Genomic DNA, 13355 nt, shown 5'->3' with positions numbered 1-13355 from the left:
AAGTCACTAGTATTGTCAACTATTCCCACTTCCCATGTAACATATCTCTAAAATTTCACCGTGTGCATCTGTGTCCCGTCTGTAACTCATTAGCAGCACAAAAAACACTTAAGTTCTGCAGGCATTTTCCTTCATAAAGTGATTTCCCATGTCAGGGAATCAAACCTTAACATATCTTCAAGCACCCCTGCACACTAGACAAGTGCACAAGGAGGATGGGTGCCTTGCATTTGCTTTATCACTTGAATGGGTGTAGTCTTTAAGGTAGTACAGGAAGATCTCAAAGGCTTTATTCTGTAAATGCTTCTTCTCCCTTTTCTTTGATTATGTCTTACGACATACCAGCAAGATAGCCTCTAATTGACAGGGATTCAACACCCTTTGATGTCTCCTAGTGCTTTTTCAAGCACTCATTGCTCCCAAAAAGTTCAGTGCAGATTTCTGCAGATCTTATTTTCTGATGATTCCCATCATCCCATTGGCCAAGCCTTGGACCAGACATCTCATGTATTAGAATAGAAAACTTCACTTCTTTTGGATTGCAATTTTTGGATAGACGGCCCCCCCCTAGCTTATAAAAACAGCTTGTCCCTTTTCTAATGTTAAAACGATCTGAGGGGACAGTATATTACTAGTTAAGCTTTGAAGCATTTACTTTGCCTGAGGTCCCTGTGCGGGACTGAAAGAGTTAATGTCTCAAACATTGTGGTTGGGCGAGCCCTGTGTAACAACGGGGGGGATCCGCAGGTGAGAAGCTGGTCAGCAGCAACGGGACGGGATGGGAGGGCATGCAGAGGATGCGCAGTTCTGTGTGCGGGCATGCTGAGCGGGACAGCTCGCCATGCATGGCTGGAGGTCAAAGAACAGTCATACCTGCAGGGAGGAAGAAGTTAGTCCCAAATGACCCCAAGCTGCCCTGTAAGCCCCACACCTCATCCCTTCAAGACATCAACCGCTGACCAAGTCTGGGACTAGGAGTGGATCCAGCCACCCCTGGGCTCCTCTCTGAGAAGGAGTGTAGTGAGCAAGGGGGGTCCGCTCTCAACCTCATGACTTAACGGGAGGGATCTCCTTATTGTCTTCACTGAACAGATCCCCAAACAAGCAAGGCTTGTAGTATATGTTTGGTGACATATGGCTATCACATGTTATAGGGTTTACTGATGTAGTTCCATGCCAATTCTTGTTGTGAGCAAATAAAAGTTGAGTTTTGTGAGTTAAAGGATCCCTGGTGTCGTTTCACCTTAATCCTGACCCGGGAATTGGAGAACCTAAGTCATTGTCTTGAGAAATTGGGACATGACATTTTAATTGGCGTCATGGACAAGATTCCCTGAGTCGAGGAGGACCCAGCAGGAATACCAACAATCCACCCGATTTACAGGCAGAGAGAGTTGGGAAGTGACTTCTCCGCTATTGGCTGGGAGAAGTCCAAGCAGTGGCAAGCCATGGCTGCTCAGGAAATGCCAGACCTTGACTGCTTTCCCCCTTCTGAAAAACTGGAAGAATATAAAGCGAGTCGTACCCTACAGGGGATGATATGGGCTCACAGTATTTGGCATGATCCTAAATCAGTGGCAGAAAGGATTATGGTGTTAGCAAAAGAGCAAAAACAGAGACTGCGAAAAGGAAAGGCAATGGTATGCGAAGTGTTGGGAGCTGCTCTAATGGCAGCTCAAAAACATAGGAGCGTAAGCAAATCTGCTGAGGAAGAAAGCATAAAAACTCTCCAAGACTTAGTGAGGCAGCTGCAAAATCAGCTGGTGGAAGAAAGGGCTGGAAGGGAAAGAGCAGAGACCCTGTTAGGTGTGGAACACAAGGCGAATCACCAACTTTGTACCGACTTGTGTGACTTAACAGACAAGGAGAAAATACTGTGTGAGGTGCTTAAGGACTGGAGCCGAGCTAGTGACTCTGATTCTGAAAGAGAGTCTGGTTTTCTGTCCCTAGCAAAGAGAGACAAATGAGAGTCTCAAAACCTCAAATCACTTTACCCTTTAAAAGGTTTGGAAGATTATAGGAAAATCTTATCTCTTAAGGAAGGTAAAGCAGTATTGCACCCTTTGATAAAACCCAAGATAACAGATGCTGGGGAGGAAGATGAAGAGACTGTGGTAAAACAGATACCGTACTCAGCCTTGGACTTGTCTAGGTTGCAGGAAAAGTTTAGTTGTTTGGCAAAGGAGACTGAGACTGAATAAATGTGGAGGGTGTTGCTGACAGGGAGCAATGGAATCATGCTATCAGAGGACGAAGCCCAAGTATATTGGGGCCGGGGGTTTTTCTCACAGTAGATGACCCTAGAGAACCCTGGTCACTGACTGAAAGGATGGCTTATTGGGCAGGAGGTTTAGACCCTCTAGAAAGAGGAGATCCAATCAGTATTGATACCCCCAATATTGATCACTTAAAGCATCCAAAAAACTACCTGTATCCAACTTATGCATCACAGATGATTAATCTGGAGGGAGTCATCCCCGATGCTGTTGGTAGCCAATCCCAACTGAATGACCCCACTTGTAAGGGGCTTGCCAGTCTCCCTAAAATTATATGCAATTCAGTTGCAAGAGCAATTACGGGACACCCTGACTCTGCAAGCAGGAAATCCTGCCAGGCCGAGAACAGGCAGAGCCCTAACCTGGGGGAGGTTGCCCAGGAATTAATTAATGATGGAAGGAGAATGGGAGTAATTGGAGGAACTGTTGAACAACAGGTAGTGGTACAGAAAACAGAACCAAGAAAACAACCACCCCGCCTAAGAAATCAGGGAGACAGGAGGAATTTATTATGGGCCGAAGGAATTGAGAGGGGAATTCCCTGATATTTAATGGAGGGGATGCCCTCCATGGCACTGGAGAAGCTTGTCCACACATGGAAGGGAAAGCGGGGAATACCCTCAAAGAAGGACCACCTACTCGAGATATTACTAGGGCAGAACCTAAAGTGAGCCTGCAGAAAAACACTCCCTCAGCCCCAGAGGGAGATGTAATCAACCTGAAGTTGGGAAATGAGATGTGCTGTCCCCAGCAAGTGAGCTGGGGGATGGTGGGTGGGTCTATATAAGGAGGCTCACAGAAAACAACCAAGGGGATTTAATGGTTATGTTCCCTCTTGGTCCCCTTAAAACGCCCGTCACCTTCTTAGTAGGTACCAGGGCTCAAATGTCAGCACTTCGACAAGATGTTGCCGACCACAAAGGCATAGTTGCTGACAAGAAACAGATATGGGTGACAGATGTATTTGGAACCTCTCAGCCCCAGGCAACTGCTCGAGTTAAGTGCTGGTTGCCAGGAGATGAGACTGCGACAGAAACTATAATGATATTGGGACCACTACCAACTAACATTTTGGGACTAGATTTGCTGCAAGGATGAGCCTGGATAGAATCGAGAGGAAGAGAGCGGGTGTTTGGTCTCCCCACCGTGTCTGTACAACTATTACAGCCTGCACCTGAACTACCCCTTTCTAGTATTGTTAATGTCAAACCTCACCTGCTCCCCTCAGGGGCGAGAGAAGGGATCACTTTGGTGATAGCTGAATTATGGGAGCAAGGGATAGTTGTCCCCACACGCTGACCTTGTAATTCCCTGGTGTGGCCAATCCATAAACCCAACAGAAAGTGGTGATTGACCATTGACTACTGGCGTCTGAATGCCAACGTCTGGACCCCTTGACAGCTGTGGTACCTAACATAGCTGAGCTAATTGCGACCACACAAGAACAAGCCCATCAGATTTTAGCAATTATCAATGTAAAAGATATGTTCTCTATGGTCCCTTTGCAGGAAGCAGACTGAGACCGCTTTGCTTTTACACAGGAAGGCGTGCAATTCACTTTTACTTTTCTCCCCCAGGGATATCGGCACTCACCAACAATTGATCATTATGCATTGGCTCAAGAGCTCACCAAACTCACTCCTGCAGAAGGGGTTAAGGTATACCAGTGTATTGATGATGTATTGATTGGTGGCCCTGATATCAAAGTAGTGGGACAGACCCAAGCAGAGATAATTACTCACTTAGAAGAATTAGGACTCCAAATTCCAGATGAAAAGTTACAACTCCCATCTTGCGAAGCAAAGTTCCTGGGTATCTGGTGGAGGGGAGGAACAGTGTGCATTCCCCCCGAAACCTTAACTACCCTCAAATGGGTTAAAATGCCTGGAAATAAGAGGGAACTACAACATGCCCTAGGTTTGCTAGTATTCTGGAGGAAACATATTCCCAATTTCTCTATCATAGTCCGGCACCTCTATGATTTAACATGCAACAGAGCTGCTTGGGACTGGACCCCCTGTTCACAAGGAAGCTCTGAAGCTGTTAATCTTAGAGGCTGGGGTATATCAGGCCTTAGGGCCAATACACCCGACAGATCCACTCCACATCTAGTGGGGTTTTGCAATTCACGGACTGTCCATACATATGTTGTAATGCAGACCAGAGGGTCCAACCCGACCCATCGGGTTTTACTCGTGCAGTTTCAAAGATGCAGAAAAATGGTATTCAGTTTGGGAAAAAGGCCTCTTTGTAGCTAGCCTAGCTTTGCAGGAAGCTGAAATAATCATACAATGGCAAGGGACCCATGTTAGTCCTAACTATATTAATTGTTTTTTGTGTTATTGGTTTATTGTTATTTGTAATTTTTGTCTGTTATTATAGGGAAAGATGCTTTGGGGAGCCTTCTCCCTCATCCTTTCCACTGGAGGACAGGGAAGAGATTCTCCAGATTTAGCTTGGAATTTGATTCAAGGTTTTATGCACCTCTCGAATGACACCAGTCAAGGTGTTTGTATAGCATTACTGAAATCTGTGGACAAAGGAATTCAATTTGGCCTCATTGATCTAAACATCCCCAGTCTCGTGAAAAGGAGTCTTGTCACTGGCAATACTTTATGTAAACCAAATTGCTCCTGGAACAGTGCTTCCAGGGGACCTTTCATGGCTCTAAAAACTTCCTCTGACAATTCAAAGATTTATCTTCTTCCCCGAGGAGGAAACCCTGAATCTCGTGACTTATGGAAAAGCGAATGTTGGGAATGGCAAAATGGGTGAAACCCAAGTAGTGCTTGTAATTTTACTGGGGAAAAATGCTATCGGGAATCTCGAGGCATATGGAATTTTTTAAGGGACACAGGCATAAATGAAGAATGGTCCACCCAAGAAATAGATGTTCAAAGGCGATAGCATATAGCCATACCAAGTGCACTTGGGTCCCCTGATGGCCATCACCAACACAAATAATAACCCCGTTTGAACTTGATTACCACATAGAATCTAAACTTTCATGGTGTATTGAAATCCCCCCCAAAACCAACCTGGATCAGTGAGTCTGAGAATGGCAGTGGGACAAAGAAGGTTTTGAAAGGATACCCAAAAATGATACATCTCCTCTTTTTAAGTGTATGACCCAATTAAATTGTACCAGTGGTGCAGGTAATCCACTGGAAACTTGGTTTGTCCAGGAAATAAGAACCCTCATGAGAGGTATGTGTGCCTGTTGGGGATATCCCACGTCTGGTTTAGCCACCAGTCTGTATAACCCTAAAGATAAGGATGCATGTTAAAATCTCCAATACCCAGCCCCTTATGGCACCCTCTGGTGTTGTTCAGATGGCAAAATGTATTACCATCTAAATATCCAGTGACATGCAGGTCTAAAGTGTGGAAGTGGTATTCCAACAATGTGTCCACACAAGGTGTTTAGTTACTTGACATCCCTACAGAGTCGAAAGTGCCGGGATGCTGATGGCCCCAAGGCGCAGTCTGAGTGCATGGTGCAAAGAGTCCAAGTACCCAATTATTATACCTGGGGCATGACAACATCTCTGGTGATGGAAAATATATTTACCTGATATGTGACCCTCAAAAGACACCAATTTGTCAGGGAAATGAATTTACAGATTCAACAGGTTTCAAAAATAAATTTACAAAACAGATTAGCATTGGATATGTTGTTGTTAAAAGAACATGTGGGATGTTGAATCTAACTGACGGGGAATGTTGTATCACCATCCATAATGCCTCCACTTCAGTTGAAGAAGCCTGAGCCAAGATGAGAGAAGTTACAGACAAGAATGGAGAACTTTTCCAAGCGATGCAACCAACAGACCGGTGTAACGGAGGATCGTTGCTGACCTCTCTCCTAATGTCCTTGGGACTCACAGGGTGGGGAAAATGGCTTGTTAACATTGGACTCATGTTGTTATGTGGATTTTTGTTCTTAATGGTTGGTCTTGCAATTCTGCGGTGTATGATTACCTGCTTGCTTTCCTCTATTTCTTCTCTTTCTCTCCTGTCAGATATGTGAATATTACTACTGTGGAAGAAGATCTCTACAATAACTGAGTCCAGTCAAATGTTTGATCCAGGGGGTGGTGTGAGAGACTGAAAGAGTTAGTGTCTCAAATATTGTGGTGGGGCAAGTTCTGCCTAATGACGAGGAACCACAGGTGAGAAGCTGGTCAGCAGCAATGTGACAGGATGGGAGGGCATGCGGATGTTGTGCAGTCCATGCGCGGACGCGCTGAGCAGGGCAGCTCGCCACGCATGGCCAAAGATGAAACAATGATCATGCCTGCAGGGAGGGAGAAGTTACTCCCCAAATGACCCCCAAGCCCACTGACCCATTTCCTGGAGGTTCTGAAAGCACAAACTGTGCATGACACCTAATGAGCTTAATGAGTTCGAGTGCCCGGCCAAAGGAGGGGCAAGGAGATGATAAAAGGACACAAACTGAAGCCCCAAGTGCGTGCGCTCTCCAGAACTGGACTCCTCAGCTGGTGGGACAAACACTGGACCCAGGGCCAGTGAAATCTTTCTCTTTTCTCTCTCTGTCTCTCTCTCTGTCCCTCTTCTTTTCCCCATAATCCCCCCACCTCATCCCCTTAAGACATAAAACAGCTGACCAAGCCTGGGAGTAGGAGTGGATCCAGCTACCCCTGGGCTCCTCTCTGAGAAGGAGTCTAGAAAGCAAGGGGGTCTGCTCTGAACCTTGTGACCCAGCAGGGAGGGATCTCCTTATTGTCTTCCCTGAACTGACACAAAAATAAGCAAGGCTTGTAGTATATGTTTGGTGACATTCAGTTAGCACGTGTTATAGGGTTTACTGATGTAGTTCCCTGCCAATTCTTGTTGTGAGCGAATAAAAGTTGAGTTTTGTGAGTTAAAGGATCCCTGGTGTCGTTTCACCTTAATCCTGACTTGGGAATTGGTGGACTTGAGTCGTCATTCTGAGAAATTGGGACATGACAGGGCCATATACTAAATATTTAATTAATTTAAATTATAAAGAATGCAGTCTCATCTATGAAAAGGCCTTATATAGACAGCTGGCAAGGAGAAAGCTCTTCAGGGTATAACACAGTAAAACTGCTGTGCCCTCCAGAATACTCAGCAATAGACTTAATCACAAAATAAATAAAATCCCAAAGATATGAACAAATTCTGAAAGCTTGAGGTATAATAGAAGGGAACAAATAATCAGTCATGAATCAGCCATATGGATAATATCAAGATAAGTGGTAGTATTTGAGGAATTTAGCAACAACACATTGAAGTAGGCAATTTTGAAAGTTTGGAAATATGCTAAAGGAGTATATTGTACTTGAAGGTCACTCTCAATTTACTGTCCCCTTTTTTACACACTGTAGATAATTTTGCTTCACTCTTCTCCTTCACTAGTGAATCAGTCATTTTTCGTACTGTTTTTACAGTTTTTTGAGACATAAGCAAGAGATAAGCAATAAGGCTGATAGTGGTTCTTTATATACGACTGTTGAATAAACGAAAACTGTATATTTTTCCGAAGAGCTGTAACAGTTTAAAGACAACTTGAGAAAACCTCCTTTGTATTATGGATTATAATACACATTCAGACTATGACATGAACACCCTAGGACTTTTAATGACCACAGCGATGGAAAATAAAATGTATTTTCCAGGTACAAGTCAGAAGGAGTATTTGTGTACTAAGTATAAAGCACCTTACTTTAAAATTAGATTGAAGAATTTATCTATGTAAAATACCTGGCTTCATACTGCTTTGGCTTTTTCTTCTCAGAGCAGCCTTGAACAGAATGTGATATTTACTGAAGCCAATGAATTCAGAAAGAGTATCTTGCACTTGTACACCCAACTGGGATTTTTCATGTTTTTCATACAGGTGTACAGGGGACTCTCTAGCAAAACTTACACATCAGGAACTTCTCAGGAGGAATAAAAAGGATAAATTAAATATGCCAGCTGCACTTGTAGTTTTACCCTGATAGGCCTTTAGTAGGTTACAGGAGCCAGCACATGCGAACAGTGGGAAAGGGAGCACAGGGAGCGTGGAGGAGACTGAGTTGATTTACCTTACTTTGCACTCCTCCTCAGCTACCTCCATACATGGGATTTTGAGGGGCTGACCTGTTGGCAGCATCCAGATTGTTTGTAGCTGCTGGAACCAAAAGTGGATGTTTGGGACTCCTGGTGACAACCACAGGCATTACCATTGTCTCCGTGTGGCTGTGAGGTACAAAGGCATTTTTCAGGCAAGTGATAAGAAATAAGGTCTTGCTGAAAATTACTTCCCTTTGCCCTCACCAAAACCTCCTGTAACACAAGCATTTTCTTTCTGAATATCTTTTGTGTTAACCTTATTAGCAAGGACGTTTCATTGTCACTTTTATTTCTTTGACTTCCCATTTTCCAGGCCTTTCTTTTCAGACCTGAATTACTTCCCTCAGAATCTCTGCCAGCTCGCTGCCAAAGTGCACCAAATGGCTCCACTGCTGGTTTTATACATTAATTTACCTGCCTATGAGATCTACACAGTGGATGGGACAATTCAACGCTACCTTGCTGCTCCCTATCTAAGACCTAGCAGCAGATGGAGATAGGACATTGTCAGTCCACCCAAATGACCTTTGCTAACAGCAACTCTGCAGAGTCCCAACCTGCTGTTCAGATTAATCTGTACAGGGGAAAACAGTTAAAAGAGACATTCTGGACTGGGTGTCTTCTAGCAGTGCTGATAGCTTCACCTCCATTTTGTCTTTCCACTACAGCACAGTTTCTGCAGTGTCTGAGGGAGAGGGACGTGAGCGAGTTTAAAGCCTAATTTGGAGAAGGCAGCAGTGGCATGCGGTTTGCAAGGTTGAAAGAAGCGTAGGACTTGGCAGGGTCAGCGCCCGTTCCATCTGTTAGTGAGGTAGGCAAAGCCCCTTGCCAAAGACACTTGCAGGGAGCACGGACAGTAGGAATGCTTGCTCTACGGAATGTGGAAAAAACCTAAACAACTCTATCATTAATCAAGTGACTGTATTATTTTTTTTTTTTCTTGATGGGGATTTTTTGTCACTTCAGCACCAAGCCAAATGGTGCCCTCACTGGTGGGCTGGTTCCTGGAGTCAAGTACTTTGAGCATTGCATGCGATGCCATAGAAGCCAGTCATGGCATCAGCCCAGCTGTCTGGCAAAACCAGGCGAGAGTTAGGCTCAGCTCCAATTTTTTAATCCATAGCCTCCTGCCTGCAATTTCAGCTTTTAAATTAATGACTAGACACCGGTATCCTTGACGATAGCTTTGCTTTTGAATTGCAGCAAGTGGGAAGAACCTCAGCTGAGGTACTTCCACTGGTAGCCCCAAGGAGTCCAAGAGAGAGCGAAAGGAGATACTCCCAGTGAAGGATCCCCAGAGGATCACAAACTCCCTCCTGCTAGTGATCTAAGGCATCCAGCAGATCACTTGCGCATGGGGGCTTTCAGAATGCACCACTAGTCTTATTTTTTCAAGGTGAAGCTCCTGACAGACATCAGTAATGATCTTTTACCATTTCTTCTTTGAAGTGCATGAATGTCACAGTGGTAGCTATCCCATGCAAAAAGTATATCACACCGTAGCACACCTGCTGTTTGAGCACTTTGCAGCTATTTACGTCCTAGGCCTCCCCACACTGCCTGCCAGGACTGGAAGTGCTCCTTTAAACACTGTTTGAAAGAGAACTGCCAGTGAAACTGACTTTTTTTTTCTTCTTCTTTTTTTTTCATTTTAAAGTGGCCACTAACCATCTGTGATCCCTTTTCAAGTGTCAGTCTCGTGATAACTTGTGATACCTGCACCTTGCTGATCAGCGAAATATAAGTCTGAAGGAGTCAGTGTCTTCTCTAAAGCTCAGTGAATACATAAAAACAAAACCAAAAACCCAAGCCAGCCTAACTTAATCCAAATCAGTGAGGAAATCATCCAGGTGGGGGCCTGCATTCAGACCACAGGAGCAAATATAAGAATAAAAAAGTCAACAGTTTTTACTGAAATATGAAGCAATTGAAATATATGAGTTAGCAGACCCAACACAAGAGAAGTTGTCATAGAAGGCGTCAGGGATATTTGTGGGGTTTAATGATGAGTAGAGTTGGATAATAAAGCCTTGTGGAAAACTGGAATAGTCTTCATGTTCTCTGAGAGACAGAAGGAACAGACTAAATGAAAACCAATGGTCTGTCTAGACTTGTGTTTATGCTAATATTTGCATTCATTCAAATTATAAGAGCTATTAATGTATCTGAAGTCTGTTATAACACGTTTTTTAAGCTGATGGTGAAGTATAGAGATAAATCAATTTCTAAATGTTAAGTGTGTTACCCTGTATGCTGAAAATGGACCATCCTCCTTGTCAAAGTAAATTAGCCCAGGATGAGGCCTGCTTGTTTAGATCAAGTTCAGATATGTCTGTTATGTTCAATATAGAAAGGTGCTTTTATACCCTCCATTTGGAAAACCTTCACTTAATGGGGGAATATGCATAAACACTAGTCACCAAACAGTAGATGGCAGTGACAAATGAGATGTAAAGTCCAATAGATTTGAAGGATGATGTATTTCATGCACAGTTTCTCTCCACTGACATTTTTCCCTCTTGCAAAGCAAGACTGCTGGGTCAGGTTTAAGGATGACTGTCATTTGGAGAGGTGAAAAGAGTGGGGGGTACAAGTGAGTGAAAGGTGTCAGTGGATGGCTAGTTGAGAAATGTTCTGGCATTAGCATATGAACCAAGTTAAGGTGAAAGGCAGCCTTATGGCTTTTGCTAAAGAAATGGGATCTTTGATTACTTTGGTGAGGAAATTCCATCTGTGCTCAAAATATGTACATAGGTACACAAATGTATGTTCACATATCAACATTTTTTCACAAGGAAGACAGGAGGAAGAGAAGATCCTAGATCTACATTTTTGTGCCTCTTAGGAGAGTTACAGAGGACAGACGTGCTTTCAAACCAGTATAGACAAATTTAAAGTATTGACACCACAGTTCCTTTAGAAAAATTTTAGTCTTGCTGTAAAGGTGTAGCCAACTATTACAGTTATGCGTACTCTCTTCGTTTTCCTTAGCTTAATTTTAGCTGAAGGTAGTCTGCTATTTCAGACCTCTCTTGTGATTTTTTTTGTTGTCATGGTTTCACAATGTATCACCATAAGAATAATTTGAAGAGTGAAGAAGGAAAGAAGCACTTTTTTTTTAGATTGACTTCTATTAAAATGAAGCTTGTTTTTATTGATTTATAGTATTATTTCTTTATATTGATCTACATTGAAAATAATATGCTTCATAGATAATTAACACATAGCAAGACTCTGGTGTTTATAAACTGTTTGCTTCTTAACTGTTACAATGTAACTAATGACATGAAAAGGGAAATGGTGTTTGAAATCAGAACTTCTGGTATCAAGAGACCTTCCTGAGTAAAGGCTGCTGTGAAAACTGTGCAGAAATGAATTTCGCTAGCAGTTTCTGAAGCAAACTGGTAGGTAGGAGTTGAAACAGTTAACCTATTAAAAGTTTTTTCTATATGCAATATGATCACACAAAAAGTATCCATACTAAGACTGAATACTGTGGTTCATATGTAGTATATCACAGAAATGCCATGGATTCTTTGCTGCAGTTACAACATTGGAGTCTAGTAAAAATTATGCCTACTACTCACTAATCTAAGCACTTTCCATCTACTGTTTTTGTGGAATTTAGAAACTGAAATCACAAAAACTATATATACATGTATATATGTTCTTATATTATTGGAAAACATAGGAATACAAAGATCACTCAAACTGGAATAAAAAATTTCCACACAGACTGAATTTATTTCCTTTGAGTGCATGACCAATGACTTGTGGAAGCTAAGAGCCAGACCAGAGAGCTGCGTCCCAGATGACTCCTCCACAGAATGTTTGTGCAACAGTGCGTTAACCAATTTGCATTTTGTTAAATACATGCACACTGAGTATTCCTTGGGTTTTGGGTCCCTAGTAGGACCTGCGGTGTGCTGAGCAATGCAGAACACTGCCACTGAAAAGGAATTTTGTGCTGAATGTTAGCAGGGCTATGTAAAATGTGATGTATATCATTAAGTGTTCTGTGTAAAAAGGCCTCAGGTTTTTCAAAGCAGGATCAAAATTAATCATTATTTTTCTCAGCTTCAGTCTTTAGCTTCACTGTGTTAATAACCTATGTATACAGCATGAGCAGTATTGCTTTATTTCCTAGGAAAACTGAGAAAACTAGAAAATAATGGAATTAAAGCACTAATATCTAGGTTCTTTGTCCAGAAACAAAATATCAAATCCTATAGATCAAATATCAATATCAAAATCCCATTCATTCCAATGTGAAATAAACAGACTGTAGACTCCCTGAGGACAGGGATGCCAGCCGTGGCAATGTTGACTGTCAAAACACTATTAAGTGCTGGCAGTCTGACGATCAACACCTGTAGGACCGAATAGCCTTGTTTCTTTTCTTTCCATTGCCTTTAGTGATTAATAATCTGCTTTAGTATAACTAACAAGCTCTTTCACAACATGTGACATGACTCAAACTCTTCAGAATGAAAGTCACAGCAGCCAGGTGCTAAACACAAAAGCCCAGATGAAATCCTGTCCTCCTACAGATTCATCGAAATGCAAACAACAACAATAACACATAACTCCTGTTTTATGCCACAGCATTCTGCTTAGTACATTTAACTACCACATACCACATCCAAACACAGTTACCTTCTTTGTCCAAGTGGGGACATACTCCTTATTCCTACTATTGAACCTTTGGCTCTACAGAAGAAACAGGCAAAAACCATATTCACTGGTCCAGAAAATAACAAAGGGAGAGAAAAAGAAGTATAAAAGTATCTTGCAAATTAGTTACCATACAGGAAGGTGTAAGGAAGGCTCAACTTCACTGACCTAGCCAGACTCCCAGAAACACGCAGCGTAAAGTAGCTTTTATCCTTCACAAAAGGGACAGATCAGGCTTGAGATCTTCTGACAAGCAGGTCCCTTGGCCCGTTCCCTGCAGTGGTAAAGGAGGTTTCTCATGCT

The 13355-nt window shown here is 42.8% G+C and overlaps 1 pseudogene; it reads left to right on the top strand.

Moving 5' to 3' along the window:
• Window positions 1–1448: 1448 nt before the first annotated feature.
• On the top strand, window positions 1449–4771 carry LOC138683899 (uncharacterized; annotated as a pseudogene).
• The last annotated feature ends 8584 nt before the right edge of the window (window positions 4772–13355 follow it).

This window comes from Haliaeetus albicilla, chromosome Z (genome assembly GCF_947461875.1).
Source record: "Haliaeetus albicilla chromosome Z, bHalAlb1.1, whole genome shotgun sequence".
NCBI classification, from domain to species: Eukaryota; Metazoa; Chordata; class Aves; order Accipitriformes; family Accipitridae; genus Haliaeetus; species Haliaeetus albicilla.
Note: the sequence above shows the minus strand (reverse complement) of the source record. Positions and strands in the feature narration are given on the sequence as shown.